The following is an 18253-nucleotide window of genomic DNA, read 5'->3' as shown; positions in this document are numbered from 1 at the left end:
CCTACTCCTCCTACTCTACCTAATCTTACATCATTTTTTTGGACTTCTTCTCAGTCTACCACCTCTACCAAATCTCACCCTCCTGTCCTTTCCTCATCCTTTTCTGCTCCTTTTACCAGTTCTGTTCCTCTAACACCTACTACTGTGCTTCCTGCAGTCCCTACAGCACCTGCTACTTTTGTTATTCTTGATGCTTCTACTGCTGTTCCTATTTCTTCTTCTATTCCTATTGAATCCATTTCTATTCACCTGCCACCTCTTCCTTTCCACTCTACTTCTTGTAATACTCACCCTATGACTACTCGGTCCAAAGCTTCTTCTCTTTCTCAACACCTTGCAGCTCCTTCTTGTCATCTTACTCACACTCCTCCAGTTGATCTTACTTGTACTGAGCCTCAGAATGCTTCTCAAGCTTTAACTTCTCCTATCTGGCTTAATGTTATGAATGAGGAGTTTCAAGCTCTTCATAAACAAGGTACTTGGACCCTTGTTCCTCCTTCTTATACCAAATCTGCTATTGGCTGCAAGTGGGTGTTTCGTATTAAAAAAAATTCAGATGGTACCATTGCTCGTTACAAGGCTCGCTTAGTTGCGAAGGGATACTTGCAACAAGAAGGAATTGATTATGATGAAACATTTAGTCCTGTTGCAAAGCAACCTACTATTAGGATTCTCTTGTGTCTTGCACTTCAAAATCAGTGGCCTCTCAAGCAGTTGGACATCTCCAATGCTTTCTTACATGGTAAGTTGGATGAAGAGGTATATATGTTACAGTCTCAAGGTTTTGTTGATTCCACCTTTTCTCATCATGTGTGCAAATTGCACAAAGCTTTATATGGCCTCAAGCAAGCTTCTCGAGCTTGGTACTCCACCTTCTCATCTTTCTTACTTACTCAAGGTTTCTGTCATAGTAATTCTGATCCTTCTCTATTTGTAAAAAAGACCTCTACTAGTATCACTATTTTGCTCATTTATGTAGATGACATTCTGCTAACTGGAAGTGATCCTAGTTTGATTCAAGCATTACTTGCTCAGATGCATGTGGCCTTTTCCATGAAGGAACTAGGAGATGTCTCATATTTTTTAGGCATCTTTGTTCAAGCTCTTTCCACTGGTTATTTTTTATCTCAGCACAAATATGCACAAGAACTGCTTCATAAAGCTGGTATGCTTCATTGTAAATCATGCTCCACACCTATTGCTCCGAAGTCTTCTGCTGGTCCTTCCTCCACTGATGTGCTTCCTTATGCTCAGCCTTCCTTTTACAGAAGCATTGTTGGTGCTTTACAATACTTAACCATCACACGCCCTGGCATTGCCTTTGCTGTCAATCAAGCGTGTCAGCATATGCAAGCCCCAACTAATGCTCACTTTGCTCTCGTTAAACGCCTTCTCAGATATATTCAAGGCACTGTTTCTCATGGTCTTACTTTCAAAAAAGGGTCTTATGATCTTCATGCCTTTACTGATTCCAATTGGGCCGGGGATTGCACTGATAGACGCTCTACTTCTGGCTTTTGTATTTATCTTGGCTCCAATCTTATCTCTTGGTCCTCTAAAAAACAACCCACAGTGTCAAGATCTTCCACAGAGGCTGAATATAGGTCTATGGCTCACACTACAGCCGAAATTTGTTGGCTTCAACAATTACTCAAAGAGTTATATGTTCCTGCTTCTGCTGTACCTGTGTTATGGTGTGACAATGTTTCTGCTATGGCCTTAGCCTCCAATCCCGTGTTCCATTCTAAATCTAAACACATAGAGGTGGACTGTCATTTCATTCGGGAAAGAGTGGTCTCTAAACAAATTTCTTTGGCTTATATTGCTACTGATGATCAGATTGCTGATATCTTCACTAAGCCCCTTTCTTCTCCTCGGTTTCTCTATGTTAAGTCCAAGCTTCTGGTGCTTCCTAGCCCCATCATCTTGAGGGGGACTGATAAGAACCAGAGTATGCAGCAACAGAATCAACAGAATATTCAACACCAGCAGCAACAGAATCAACAGAATATGCAGCATCAGCAGTTGAAGTCACAACCGTAGTTATTGTAGCCACAACTTAGTATCTGTTAGTTAGAGATATAAATCAGTTCAGTTAGTATCTGTTAGTTAGTTAGAATTTGTTAGAATTTGTTATAGCAAACTTCTAACCAACTCTCTTGTATGAACTATAAATAGGTGTATGCCTAAATGTCAAAAGTGTGGTGAATGAAATATTATTTGCTCATATCTTGTTAGTATCCGATACGTGAGCGTTCCAGTTTCGATATAGTCCGATTCGACTAAAAAATGAGCAAAGCATATGGAAAAATAATTGAGGAAAGCAAGTCTCATGGAAAAGCAAATCACCTGGAGAAGCATCGAATCGGACCAAACCTCAAACCCAAATCAAACCCAATTGGACCAAACTCAACTCGGACCAAACTCAACTTAACTCCCCAAAGTTTTCCCTCAATCGGACCAAACTCAACTCCCCAATCAAACCCAAATCCATCTCCCAGGGGCATCGATCTTGTAAAGTGTTGCAAGGAGAAGCATCGAATCGAACCCAAACCATCACCGATTTCATGCTTCTTCATTGAAGGTTTTTCTCTCATGCTCTGTTTACATTTGTTTCGTGCTCTGTTTTTTGCTTTGGCTGAACACTGCTTCAAATGGTTTTGCTTCTGTTCGGTTTGTTTGTATTATATTATGCTATATTATATTATTTTATGGTTTTGCTTTTTCAAATGGTTTTGCTTCTATCCGGTTTGCTTCTGTTCGGTTTGTTTATGTTATATTATGTTATTTTTTTTCTTCTTCAAATGGTTTGTTTATATTATATTATGTTATTCTTTTCTTTTTTCTATGGTTATTTTTTTTATTTATATTATGGTATGGGATGATTTTGCTTGGTAAGTTGCGTTTGGTTTGTTTACAATTTATTTATTTATTTATTTTTTCTGGTTAGTTGTTTATAATGGTTTCTAATTTGTTTGCTTGGTAAGTTGTGTTTGGTTATTTTTTTATTTATATTATGGTATGGGATGGTTTTTTTCTTGATTTTTTTAAATAACCAAACTATATATAATAAAATATTAATAATACAAACTATATCATATCATTTAGTTGAAAATGAGTTAAAAGTGCCTTTACATATCAAAATTTTGATTAAAATATGATAAATTAAGGCTAAAAGAGCGAAAAAATACATAAAATTGAGTTTTAGAGGGATTGCTAATGATTTTTGAAATTTCACAGCCGCGACGCCCGATACCCGATACGTACCGGTCGATACTCCCGATACTGATACTCCGCGATCGATACCGTTACGTTAGCCGATATCGCGATTTAGAACTATGAGAAGAACTATCTTTAAAGCTCTCTATATCATTACCGCTTCAAAATAAAGCCATGTAAAGGATCTAGGCAGAGATGGCATATGTATTTCTTGCAAATCGACGAGATGACTCAAAATTGAGCTCCATCCCAGCAATCCAGACACGAGTTTTGGAATTTATCTTGGTAGCTTCCTTCACAATCACCACACTTCTCTTAATAATCCCATTTGAATACGTAGATGGTAACCCAGTCCCCACTGTCTTCTTCAAAGGTCTCCCAACAACATTCCAAGCTTTTGTTGTATGCCTCGTCTTCTCCTTTTCTGGTTCGTTGAGCGCGTTGCTAAACTGTGACACATCCTTGCTTGCTAAGTCGTGTGAGTACTCTTCCATGGCTTCCATGGCATCTGCTTTCTCTCTCTTGCTTTGCACCAGGTTTGGGCAGCTATGGATGTCCCAATCTGTATGAAAAACTAAGTATTTGTTAATTTACTGTCTGTCTGCTGTGTTTTTTTTGTTAAGTTTTGGAATACAGGGTACTGTGACCCATCATGGAGATCAATATCATGCTCTTATTTCAATAATCTAAATTGTTTATATTGTACGATTTATCAAGTAAATATTTCAATAATCTAAATTGTTTATATTGTACAATTTATCAAGTAAATAGTGCAGGGAAAAAAATCAGATTAATCAAATATTTATAACCACATAACAATATTATATTTGTTTTGTAAAAAAATAAACAGCAAATATAATTTTGATAATAAACTATATTTATTTAGACTTTGATTATGTGGTTATAAATAATTTTTTTATAAACACGATAGCTGTGAATCCTATGATATGAACCATTTCAATTATGGAAGGAAGTCCGGTATTAACTCTCCACGAGAGGTCACAGCAGGCTAGACAGCATCCTAGGTCCATGTTTAATGGGATTGACAAAAAATTATTGTTTTAAGAGATCACATCTTGTGACTTGTGTTGTTTTTGTTGTGCAGTGAAATGAAAGGCTGGAGTTTTAATCCCAAATGTGTGCATACTATAATACTATTCTTCTTCTTCTCCTCCTCTTTTCTTTTTCTTTTTTGTATTCTTACTTTTGGGAAACAAAGGTAACATTCAATTGAATTATCGAATAGCATAAGGAGAACAAGAACACGGGGGTAAACTAATTTAATTTTGAATAATTGGTGGAGCCAGATCAGTATACTGAAAATAAATAAATAAATAAATATATATATATATATATATAATTGCATAAAAGAGAGATAAATAGTTTAGGGGAGATGAAAAAATACTGCATAGAATTTCCTAAGTAGTGTTTGGTAATATTTACGTTTTTTATTTATGTTTACAAAAATTTTACAAACTGATTTTTGTTTATTTTTAAAAAAATATAAACTACAAATGCGTTTGGTTTGAACAAAATATTTGAAATTTTTTTAAAAATAAGCTAAAAAATATGTTTGTTTAGACTTAAAATATTTATATTTATTTTTTATTATTTATGACAATGGGATCATACATATTATAATTGAAAAAAAAATTAATTGGAAAAAAGGGTGATTGAAAAAAAAAATAATTGAAAAAAAATTTAATTGAAAAAAAAAATTTATTAGTCAAATTTTTTAATTTCTGTTTAAAAACCAACGTAAACTCATTTTTTGAGTTTATGTTTTTTTCTCAAATTTACAAATTGAGATAAATATTTATAAATTAAAAAAATTATTAAACAAATTTTCATGATAGTTTTTAAATTTTTTATAAATATAAACTGAAAACTTAAAATGAAATCGTTACCAAACAATTGTTTAGGGAGCTTTTATAATACATACCTCTATTTCGGGATGCAAGTTTTGAAAGTGCAGCTTGTTTGGTTATAGTTTTTAGAAAATTTTACTTTTGTATTTTCTGTATTTTAATATTTTCAATGATTTTTTTAATAGTTTAAGCAAATTTTTTAAAAATTTTTAGACACACCTAATATAAATATACTTAAAAAGTATAATATTTACCAACAAATACAAAAAAAAAAAAACAAAAACAAAATTTTAGTAAATTTTTCGTATTTTTGTGTATTTATTAGTTTTTTAAAATATTGTTTCACAAATATTTTACTATTTAGATACCTATAAGTAAGGTGCATTTAAAAAAGTAAAAAAATTACTTAAAATTTAAAAAATATTCACTAAAAACAAAAAAAAAATACAAAAAATAAAAAACTCAATTTTAAAAAAATTGAATTCAGAAAATTGAAACCAAACACACTTAAAATTTTATGTCAAACCATTTGTGGTTATAATCAAAAGGGCAAAATAAGTAATAGCTAAACAGTAGTTGAGGCTTGGCCAAAGGCCTGTTTAGTGATAATCAAATTTGTAATTATAACAGGTTATAACTATGTGATAATCAACATCACAATAGTCCCGTTTGGTAGAGTTGTGAAAAAATGATTATAAATTACAGTTTAACAAATTATAGTTTATAGTTGTGAACATAAGCTGTTAATCTGTTTGGTGTAACTGTAGAATTATGGATTTAAGTAGCAGAGTAGTGTTTTGATTGATAAGCTGTAAACAATTTTTTGATGTGTGATTGTCCTTTTTGCCCTTAGGTGATTATAAAAATGATTATTTTGTCATTTTTTTTTGTTTTAATTTTAAATAAATTATTTCATTAATAAAAGTTAGTATAATTAGTATTACAAAAATTATTATTTTCATTAATAGTATGAATTAGTATAAAGTTATTTCATTTTTTCATTATAAATTAATTAGTGTAAAATTTATTTCATTAATGGCTAAATTTATTCTATTTTTTTATTTCATTTAATAAAAGTAATTTCATTTTTTTTATTAATATCAATTAGCAACAATGGTTTTTTTATTTTTTTACAATACCAAAGAATTTTATATCAATACAAAATTCTTTTAATAGAAGTTATTTAATTAAAATAAATTTATATCAATATTAATTGAAATAAATTGTGCAATTTATTTCTTTATTTAAATTGTGCAATTGTGCAATTTATATCAATATTAATTGTGAAATAAATTGTGCAATTTATTTAATGGATATAAGCTGAGATAACACCTTTCAATCTAAATTATAGACTAGATACTTTAAATATTTTTCTATTAGATTGACATATAGAATTGGTTCATTTAACCCTTTCAAAAACTAGTGGTTGAGATATTTTTTCAATTTTTTTGTTTTTCGTGTTTTCAAACTCTTAAATTTAAGATGGTATAAATTTAATATAAAAATTGTTATTATATATATATATATTTTTTATATTAATGTTGGGTACAAGCCGAAGATGGCTCGCTGTCGTCGTTGAAACAACACTGGAGATGCGAGAGAGAGAGAGAGAGAGAGAGAGGGCTCCGGCTCGTTGAGAGCTCTGGTTCTCCTACCAAATCGCACGCTTCGATTAGGGTTGCAGATCGCGATGGCATTGGTAATGGAGAGAGAGAGAGAGAGAGAGAGAGAGAGAGAAGAGAGATCGCGAAAAGAGAAAAAGAGATAGCGAAAGAGAACTTTGGTTTGGCTCTGCTAGAAATCACTCTTGCCGGAAATCTCTGCCGAAAATCGCCTCTCTCTCTCTCTCTCTCTCAAGTGAGCAATGAACAATGTTTTGCGAAATAGGATTTATATAGTTGGGTTTTTGGTAAAAGTTGGATATTGACGAGGGCATTTAAGTAATTTTAGTAGCCTCCTTACCAGCTGCCTGCTTAATTAGATTTTTATAAGCATCCCCCGAGCTGCTTTGGAAAATAAGCTGAAAATGACTTAAATTAAGCTATAATCTGATGAGTTAAGTTGCACCAAACACAATATTTTATCTTAAATTAAGCTAAAAGTTGAAATAAGCAGCTTTTAAGCTGCGCCAAACAGGCACAATAACTTGTAACCAAGTCATAAGAAACACCACAATAATATTTGTAACCAAGTCATAAGAAACATCATTTGAGGTATAATGAAAGACATCTTTGGGGGACAAATAGGTGACGTTGAACAAATAGAGAAATAGATAAGTGACACACATACACATTTGAATACATAGTTGGATAGATATGTAACACGTGTACATATTTGAACAAGGAGATGAGGATCCCCTCCAGTCCATACTGGAGGTTGCTGTTAGGGTCTGTGGGGCCCACCACGGTTCTTGTTTTGATGATCCAAACTATTTATTTGTCAGACACTTAGTTTATTTCATTCAAAAAAAATTAAGTTGATTCGATAACTGTAACTAGTTTAATTTTTCACTAAAAAAATAAACAATAATTGTATTTTCAAAAATAAATTATTCATTTTTTTAGTGAAACGTAATAAATTGAACAAGTTACAGTTATCGGATCAACTTAATTTTTTTTTATGGACAAAATATACAATGTGTCTAACAAAATAAATGGTTTGGATCATCGAAATGGGGCCTGTAATGGGCCCCACGGACCCAAACAACACCCTCTAGTCCAAAATTTGGATTGGAGGGGATCCTTCTCGTTTGAACAGATAGTTGGACAAATAAATAACACGTGTATAAATAGGTTACAGTTAAACAGATAAGTGACATTTGAACAAATAAACAGATGGCACTACAAGAATTTACACATTTTGCGACCACTTTTGCCGACCAAAAAAATTTTGGTCGCAAAAAAATAACATTTGGCGACCAAATATTAATTAGTCGCAAATGATCATTATTTTTGCCGACCATATATTATTGGTCGCAAAAGGTTATATTTTGGCGACCAAAAAATGAGTTGGCCGCAGAAAGTGGTATACTTTTGCCGACCAACCAGAAATTTGGTCGCGGCAGGTCACATATTTTTTGGCGACCAAAAATTTGATCGCGAAAAACTTATTTTTAGCAGCCAAAAGAAATTAGTCGCCAAATTAGTACTTTTAGCGACTAATATTTTGGTCGCCGTTGATTGAGATTTGGCGACTAAAAATTTTTGTTGGTGAAAGAACCTGTTTTTGCGACTAATTTGATCTTTTGGTCGCCAAAAGTTTGGGGGAAATTTGAAATGGAGGGGGGGGGGGAATTGAATTTCAGAAAAAAATTAAAGCCTGATCTCCCTTGAAGGGAACGAGTGGGATTCGGAGACCTTGAAGGTTTTTGTGGTACCTCATTAGCATAATGACCTTCAACACAGAGGATCGTTGTCTTTGAAGATACAAAAGTAGCTTCCGATCTACTCGATAATCCACGAACACTCACTGCAGCTGAACCCTAATTCCGAACCTTGAAGATCACTCATACATATCTGAATCTTCTGTTTATTCGGATAATAGCAAACAAAAATGGATTCGATTGTTCCTGTTGCTGTGGTTTCGGTCGTTGTAGGATCTCTGATCACGCTCGCTGTGTTCGGGATCTACTTTCGCAAGAGAAAGTCCGAAGTCAAATCGATCGCACAGCCAGAGGCAATTCAGAAAGCTTCAAAGCCTCCCCAATCAGCCTCTAAGAAATCTCGTTCGAAGCCTCACTCTCATGCCGCTGATAAGGTACCCCACTCATGTCTATTTCTAGGGCTTCTACGTTTTTCTAGGGCTATTTCTAGGGCTATGGAAGAAGAGAGGATTGGCTAGGAGTGGATGTTAGATTGGTGGGCAGAACTGGTGGTGGGGATGGATCTGCCTCTGTCCATTTCTTAATTTTTCTTGTATTTTATCTCCTAATTTCCATTCGGTGTGATTAATCTTTACGATTAATGATTTGGGTCTCTTACCTTCCATTTTTGTTGCCGATTTAATGGGTACAAGTGAAAGAAATTCAAAATCTTTAAAATCTGTTGGTTTACGAAGATTTGAATTTTCTCTCTTTTCCGGCCTTTTCTCAGCAACCAAACAGAGGTTACATATTACTGGGGAACTAGTGTTGGCAATATGTTCTGGTTTCTTTGTCAACTGAATGTGGGTCTCTTGATTTCATTTATCATGTTTTGTTTTGTGGGTTTTTCTTTATTTATGATCATATTGATTATCAATTGTTTTGTTGGTGTAAGAGATTAATAACCATTATTTTGATTACACAATTGCATGGACTGAAGTGACATATAGGTTTTGTGTGGAAATATACTCAACTTTTTTGGATTGTTACTCAACTTCATTTTTTGGATTGTTACTGTGTATTTGAATTTGGGTTTTGATCATTAAACACAGTCAAAAAATGAAGTTACTTGGTGGTGTAGTATCATACTTGAAACATTTATCTGACTAGTGTATTTCAATATTTATTTTAGTAAGGTGTTTCTCTTTTCTTTTGTTTGGCAGTGGAAGAGTATTTAGCAAAACTTTGCTTCCCTTCATAAATAATAGCCTTCTATGGAGCCAGAAAGGTATGCTCTTCAGTTCTGCGCATCTTGTCTGTTGAAGTAAGGAGTTTTTTTATTTTTACTCTTTTTGATTTATAATCAATATTACTCCATCATTCTGTACCCAAAAAAAATATTAAAAAAAATTTACTCCATGATTTATAGGATGCCATAACATATCAATTAGTCTTTCAATTTCTTATACCTATGAGCAATCATACATGGTAATATATTTTTACTAGCCTTGCTCCTCAACAAACATACCCCAAACATCTTCTGATTGACAAGATGATCTGAGTTGTGGTCCAATTGCATTTGAAAATTTTGAGTACACCAAATATCTATATAATAAGGAAGCTCAAATTTTTACTCTGATAGGACTTTTGTCCCTTTGTCAATACATAGACCGTTAGATTGAATCCAATCCAATGACTCACAATATCTAATCACCTTACAGTTTCTCTCTCTCTCACACACACAATCCTCTCAAATTTTCAACACTCTCTTTCAAATTTTGAACACAGAGGTCTCTCTCTCTCTCTACATTACTCTCTTCATCTTCTCTGTTTCTCTATTCCTTTGAACCACCCCAAACCCATCTCAATCCCTCTCTCTACATTACTCTCTTCATCTTCTCTCTTTATCCATTCCTTTGAACCACCCTAACAAACCCATCTCAATCTCTCTGGCTCCAACACAGAGGTAAAGAATTTCTCTCCATCATCCGAAGACCACAGTCAGATCTGCGAACCCTCCTCCAAATCCACAGAGGTAAAGAATTTTTCTTTGTTGTTTTCTCTCATATTAATCAACAAATTGAACATTTTTGGAGATTAATCTAGATAGCTTTTTGGGATTAATCTAGACAGTTTTTTGTATCAAAATGGGACAATTTTTGGAGATTAATCTAGACATTTTTTTGTTTAAGGTTTGTTTTGGTTGCCTATTTTGCCATTATTATTATTTTTTTTGTGTCTGTTTTATCATATTAATCTAGACAGCTCTGTTTTTTCATTTCTGTTTTGGGTCAGATAATTTGGGTTGCCTCAAATTTTTTTCTACATTTTTTGTTTGAACTAATATTTATAGGTTCATACACTTAATGTTGGGCTGGGTAAGGCTATACTATTTCATATTTTTTAGCTGGAATAGTTATCAAATCAAGAATTGCATTGTAAATCAAAATTCGAATTTTGCAAATCATGGATTGAATCAAAGACGATGTTAAACAATCATATATATGAATAAAAAAACCAAACCAAACCAAGCCTTAAGTCCCATCAAATGGGGTCGGCTACATTCATTTTCATAAGGGATCCGAGCAGCTTTTTTACGTGTTGGCTGTCGGCTACCTAACACACAACCCTCCTCCTTAACCCGGGCTTGGGACTGGCGGAGTTGTTAACAACCCCGGCGGAGTTAAACAAAATACTATAATGATTAAAAAAAAATGAAATTATTCAAAAACATAATAATAAAATAAAATTTGTAAACAAAAGTAGTACTGTAGTAGGCATACTACATGAAAACAAGATGTGCAGAAGATTTAGTTAATCAGTGAACAAAACCACCACTCTTTAGTCATAGGAATTCAAATCATTCCAATAACAATCTAATGCATTACTTACCCCCCCCCCCCAAAAAAAAATAAAATAAATAAAATAAAATAAAATTTCCAACTCATTGAATATGTAATGGCAAAAAGTTGCATACAATTGTGAGATAAAAATGTAGCAAAAATATTGAGTCCAGTACTTAAAGAACATTGGATTGAATGGTCTAATCATGGAATGCAAAATTAGAATTAAAATGATTTCAAACTGATTATGCAGAAAGGATTTGAGGAACAAACAGAACAAAGAAAGACACAAACACATAAGTCCCAATGCAGCAGGCTTATAGTGCAAAAACTTTGGTACTAAATTGGGAAACAAATTATTTGACCATCTACACAGGATTAGAAATTTAAACTCGAACATAACTATTAACCAATAAAATGGGAAGTGATATTCAAACAATATAAACATTATCAAATTTAAGTCACTCTATACAATCTAAAACTAAAACATATTTAAAAACCAAAAAAAATTATGTTTAGAAAGAAATAAACCACACCATACATTTTCTCCCATTTTCTGAATTTTGTTCTTTCAAGCATGTTCTGTTATTCTTCGGCTTCTTAAACACAGCGACCACCAAATCACTATGAATCGATTTTGTAGCAAAGTTTCATTGACCATCAAATGCATTTGCAAATTGGTTCAACTAAGCATAAAAGGTTCGAGACACAATAGCATAGTCCAATAAAAAGGGAAAAACCGAAAAGAGATTTTGCTCAGCTCTCAAGTTCCAAGTAGTATTATAATCAATTTCTGGGATATAGAAAGATTTTACTACCTTACTCTAAAACTCCTACATTATCTAAACAATTCATAAATGGAAAAAAATGAAACACAAGTTGACTAAGTTGAAAACAAATGTGGTAAAAAAAGGCAATGAGTGGGTAGTTACAAATCTTTCTTCCCTACATCAAATTAAATGTTAGTGATGGAGTGAAAATCAATTCCAGGAGGACGACAAGTGACGTGGAGAGCACTCTTCTAGTGTTTCACTTTCCTGGGTTGGTTTCCATGTTCATTTGAATGAATCGAATCCCATTCTTCAATAAATGCCTTAATATTCTAAACAATAACTATATTTTCTTTAATCAAGGACTGGAGAATTGTTCTAAAGCTAAAGATTCCCCTTGACCTTTGAATCCTTATCCAAAGCTATCATTCAACCTTTTATTAGCAATAGCTGTCCTCTATCTGAAAGTTAATTTATTCAAACTACACACACAAAAACAAAAACAAAAAAAATCAAAAAAAAAAACAAACAAAAACAAAACAAAACAAAAAAGAAGGAAAAAAAAAACATTTAAGAAAAAAAAAAATAAGAAATAGAAAATCATGTGATTCTTGTGCACTAGCATTCTATGGAACCATTTTATCCTAAGTTGGAATTTTTTACTCAATTTGGCAAGGATTAGTTGGACATTTCCAAAGAAATTCTTTTCCTACTAAGTCACCACTTCAGTAAGCTCAGTGGACCTGGAGCATCTTGTCTACAGGGACTCTACATGAGTCAACCATTTTGCCTTTTGGTTTATATGGAATGCAATAAAGTAGCAGGAAATAAGGAAAGCAATGAAATCAGGCAACACAAATGTGCTACTTCCTGCAAGAATATATCTTGATGATATGGAATTGGAACAGTACTCATGAAGAAGAATATCTGAGACCGTTTGAGAGCCACATAAAGACCAAGGAAATCTTTGAGGATCAATTTCTCCATCACTGACCACTCTTCCATTTCTCCAAGCATCAATTATTTCAAGTTTTTCCAATCCCAGTCTAGTTAATTGAGAGATGGAAAGGCAGCTTTAATCCCTTGGCCATGCTACTACTTCTGTTTATTCAAGAGTTCTTTTCAATAAGGTAAAGGTCAGGTACTCTTAAAACGAGGGCTAAAGTGAAATATTTGGACTTCAACGAGAGAGGAAGAAAAAATCATATTTGTGGCTTCCAAACCTTTTGAAGATGGGAATGTTATCAATGCACAATTACAGGCCCCTAATAGGTTTAAAAGTAACCAAATAGGCATCCACAACTTTCTTATAGGTGATCACTTGTATTTATTTTAGAACTACTGCAAATACCCCTGCAGTTCTGGACACAACATTTTACATTTTTGGGGTTGAAGAAAAACTAGCAATACCAATGATCTAGCCATGTTTCCGCATCTTAAGTAGATCACTACTCATCCCAAAATTAAGTGGTTAAAAAATGAGCCCAATAATGTATATCAAGCTATCCAACACCCTCCCTCAAGTGCAACATCATTTTCCACGTGGAAAAATAAAAAAATACATAGAGAGAAGCAGAATGCAAACGGAAAACAAATACAAACGGAGAGACTTGAATCTAAAAGTTCTCCTAATTTGAGCTCTAATACCATGTCTAAGATTACCACTAGTCCTAAAGGCTTAAGCTGTTAGGAAATAGGCCCAACAATATATATCAAACTATCCAACATTAAGATCTAGAAATCTTATTAATTCCAACACCTACACAAACATACAATGACACATATCTGACAAATGCACTCATGTCCATCTAACATAGCCTGCCAATTTAGCATTGTCTGCAATATACCAAACCAAATGTCATAATAACACAGTCAAAGTACAAGTGCCCTGATTTTGGCCATAGTACAGATATCTATCTTACTAAAAGAAGGATAAAGAAACAAAATATAAATAACAAAATAAGGAGCATTCAGTATTAATAATGAACAATGTATTCAAACATTCAAATGTACCTTTCCTTCTTTCTTTTTTTTTCCTTTTTTTATTGAAAGTACATAAAATACATAATGATTTTAGATTACACTTTAATATCATCAAATACAAAAGTAACATATTCTACATGCAATTTAAGATCACAGCTAGTACGAATGCATATAATGCCACTAAATAGTTGTAATTTCCTTATACAGCTTTTAGAACCTAAATTGATGTGGGCAAGAGAATCAACAAAAAAGGAAACACAAAAAAAATTTAAAGAATTCAGTGCAGACAGAGACATGGATTAGAGAGCTTCAACCTCATATGTTACAGTGGTGTCAGAGGATATAGGTTGGCGAAGTGTGATTGCAGAAACTGCACCATTGCCTGACAAGATGCATACAGCCCTTGGCCTCTGTTGTGAAAATGACAATGTCTCTATACCTCTTCCTTCTTTACAAAAAACAAATTACTTTACAAAATCAAAAAAAAAAAAAAAAACAAACAAACAAACAAATAGAGAGAGAAATTGTACGATAGTTGATGATAGTAATGACCAGTGAGTGAGTGAGTGAGTGACAGATGATGAGTAAACATTGTTACTCTCCCTGATTGGGAAAGAACAAGACTTTAGTCTCTATACCTCTTCCTTCTTCTCCTCCTTCAAATGGAAAAATGTTTCCTATCCTTTGGTGCTTGGTTTTCTACCATTTTATTATGTGGCCTTTCATTTAAGCAGAAAACATAATTATGATACTACCTAATTGGCCTTTCATTTTATTATGTGGCCTTTCATTGTTACCTTCTTTACCCACCAAATTGACTGTACTACCAAAATACCCAAACAAAATAATACTACCTACAAACCACAACTTAATAGATATGATACCAAGGCATAACCCTTTAACTTGCTTTTTTAATAGAAAATTTCCATTTGGAGTCGGTTTGCAATTTTGGCCTAAATACTCTACTCAAGCAGCACTACTCATTCTTCTTTAGAGAATCAACTCTATTACTGTCACAAGAAACATGCTCTCCCATGAGAGGAAAGCCCTCAACCCTTGGGCGTATTAAAACCTTGGGCATGCTCAAATTCTTAACTCTAAGCCTCTTTTAGACCAAATTATTACTGCAAAGATTATGAAATTATTGCCGCAACAATACTACATAAAAGAAAAACCAACATCTAAAGATAGGAACTTGAGACAATTTCCAACAAGTTCACATAAAGAGAAAGGCCATGAATCAATTAAAGCAAAGAGGATTTGACAAAGGCATTGGACAATGCATGGATTTTAGAGTGTTGTGTCATTCATTGAGCTTCAGAAGAGCATTTTAATGTCTACTTGAAATGAACCAAAAAAAAAAAAAATCTATTGTTATAACTTTGTTTTTAGATAGCTGGCACTTAAAGTAACATTCAAGATCATAGATTTCTACTGCGCATTTATGTGTAAAATAATGATGGTGCCATTCAATGGTGCCATTCAAATATTTAAATAAATAATAGAAAAGCCCAAAAGGAGAAAGCAAGATAAAAGAAAAATAAATAGAAGGCTGGGAAATAGTTATTAGTACTTCTAGCTTTACAACTTCTTTTGTTTCATTTTGTTTATTATTTATTATTTTTTTAACTGGTTCAACTTACCTATTGATTTGAAATTGAAAATATGATTAAATACGTTAGATGTTACTTATGAAAGAAATTGTCTACATTGTTTGGCTTTATACATAGCAAGTAATTCCCCATGAGTAGAAACATATGGAAGTGTATTGATTCTTTAATTAGAATGACATAGCTAGCGGTTTGTGGTTTACCTAATTATGGTTTTTGGTGAAATAAAAAGAGGGGGGGGGGGTTGTGCGCTCTCATTCCATACCACTATATATATATTCTCTACAATTGTGAATTAGAGTGAAAGTCTTTTTAAAAAGTACCTAATTACCTATAAAAGCAATAAGTTGGTCATTTTCACTTATGGTTCTTTGGGGTTGACTTTTAATGACATTGGATCATGGTCATATGCTCAGATTCTAAACTAGTGTCTAATTTGAGCAAGATGAGACATCTGGATCTAAGTTGTAATAATTTTGACGAGGATGCCTTCAGGATTTTGGGTGCTCTCCCATCCCTTAAGTTTCTATCCTCAGTGTCCAATAGCATGGAAGGACCACTTTCTAACCAAGGTATGTGTATTTTTTATTTCTCAAATTCATGCTGCATAAGTTAATTTTTTTAGCTCCATTTGAGTGTTGAGAAGACTTAAAATAGTTGGAAAAATGAAGTCTTACAGCTAGCAATTTGTGCAAAATTATAGTTCTTTGTCAAATATATCTTTCTGGAATCTATTACTGCCATCAATGGCATCATTGTCCTTAAATTTTTTTAACATTACATTTTCATTTGAAATTGAGCTACTAATTGAGGTGCCCATAGAATATAGTTCACAACATCAAATTATATTTATCTCTATTTTCTTTACCTCAATCTAATTAACGAGTCTCTTCACTTGGGTTACATGTTGTTTAATAATCAAATTTAATAATCCCTTCTTTGTTTGATATTTTATTGATACCATCATTATTATTATTATTATTAAAGTCAGCCCTCTAAGTTTTAAATTGGTGTTGGTTGCTTCAGCCATTGTTCTCTTTCAATTAGCCAGCATATTTGTGATTTTTTAGGTCTTGTTTGTTCCTATGTTTACTTCGATTTGTAGTAGCACTTTCATTTCAAAATGCATCTGCCACTGCCAGTATAGAAGTAGAATAGTGTTTTGCTGATTTATTTTTCATTTCTACTCATATTGTGTCCTCTATTGAAATAAATTAGTATGAAATCTACGTTGACTTCGATCATAGGAATACAGAGCATGGATTCTGTGAGTGATGATGTTGCAACTTAAAATTAGACCAAAATTTTTGTGTTATATATGATTAATGATTAGATTTCTGAATGCAGCTTGTGGAGCACTTTCTGGAGGAGACATGTGTAAACCCTACTTTCATTATTAACCATCCAGAGATTATGAGTCCATTGGCAAAGTGGCATAGGTCAAAACCAGGCTTGACTGAACGTTTTGAATTATTTGTTAGCAAGCGTGAAGTATGTCATAGCAGCTAAGGATTTCTATTTAGTTCTTTATTATTGTTATTTTTTTAAAATAGTGATTTTCTAAGGATTATGTATATATATACTTATATTTATATTTTTTCCTTGCATGCCATCTATGTTCTGTACGTAGGTTTGCAATGCATACACGGAGTTGAATGATCCTGTGGTACAATGCCAACGGTTTGCTGACCAACTCAAGGTATTATGATCATTAGGAATTGAATCATTGTGGCATGTAAAGTCATGTTGTGTGGGGTGCCTTGACTGAAGATTTTTGTATGATTAAATTTCAGGACCGACAATCAGGTGATGATGAAGCAATGGCTTTGGATGAAACATTTTGCACGGTTCTCGAGTATGGTTTTCCCCCAACTGGTGGTTGGGGACTGGGTGTTGACCGACTAACAATGATGATGACAGATTCGCAGAACATCAAGGTTTGTGTTTTACCTTTGTGTGGTTTGTGTGAAATGTTCATGTGTTATCAGTTTGTGGTTTTGGATTTCCTTGCTGGTGATTTTTCATTTGTTTAATTTATTGGTAGTGTTGGTTTGGTGGGGTTGGGGTTGGGTGTGTTTGGCTGGACGTGGGAAGTTTCACATTCTACAATAGAAAGTTTTTTCGACTGAGCTTTTTTACTCAAGTGTCAATTGTTTTGTTTTTTGGTTTGGGGACAGGAAGTTCTACTCTTTCCGGCCATGAAACCTCAGGATGAACCTTCCGCTAAAGAACACACCCAAACAGCTTCTGGCTTGGGTCCAGTATAGGTTTTCAATCTGCCAATATGCATGCAAATCTGCCTACAGAAGGTTTACTTCTGTTTTGGTTATGCATTTAAATCTGCCAAGAAACATGCTGTTGGGTTGGATTATTTTGTTGGGGGTTATTATTTTATATTAGTACTATTTTAGTTTTATTATAGGTATTTTTTTAAAAAATTAGCAGTATTTTTTAAAAAAATTAGCACAATTTTTTTTTTTAAAGAAAGGGCTATCACGGCGTTTTTAAAAACGTCGTTAAATAGTTGGGAAAAATAGATGTTGCTGCCACTATCATGCTTCTCTGATAAATTTTTCAATTCTGTTTCTTTATTAGGTGCCTTACATCACTACTGCTTTGATAGATGCGAAGCGTGGCACGGAAGGGCGCAAGGATTTTT

This window comes from Camellia sinensis, chromosome 7 (genome assembly GCF_055761805.1).
Source record: "Camellia sinensis isolate YWXY chromosome 7, ASM5576180v1, whole genome shotgun sequence".
NCBI lineage: Eukaryota > Viridiplantae > Streptophyta > Magnoliopsida > Ericales > Theaceae > Camellia > Camellia sinensis.
Note: the sequence above shows the minus strand (reverse complement) of the source record.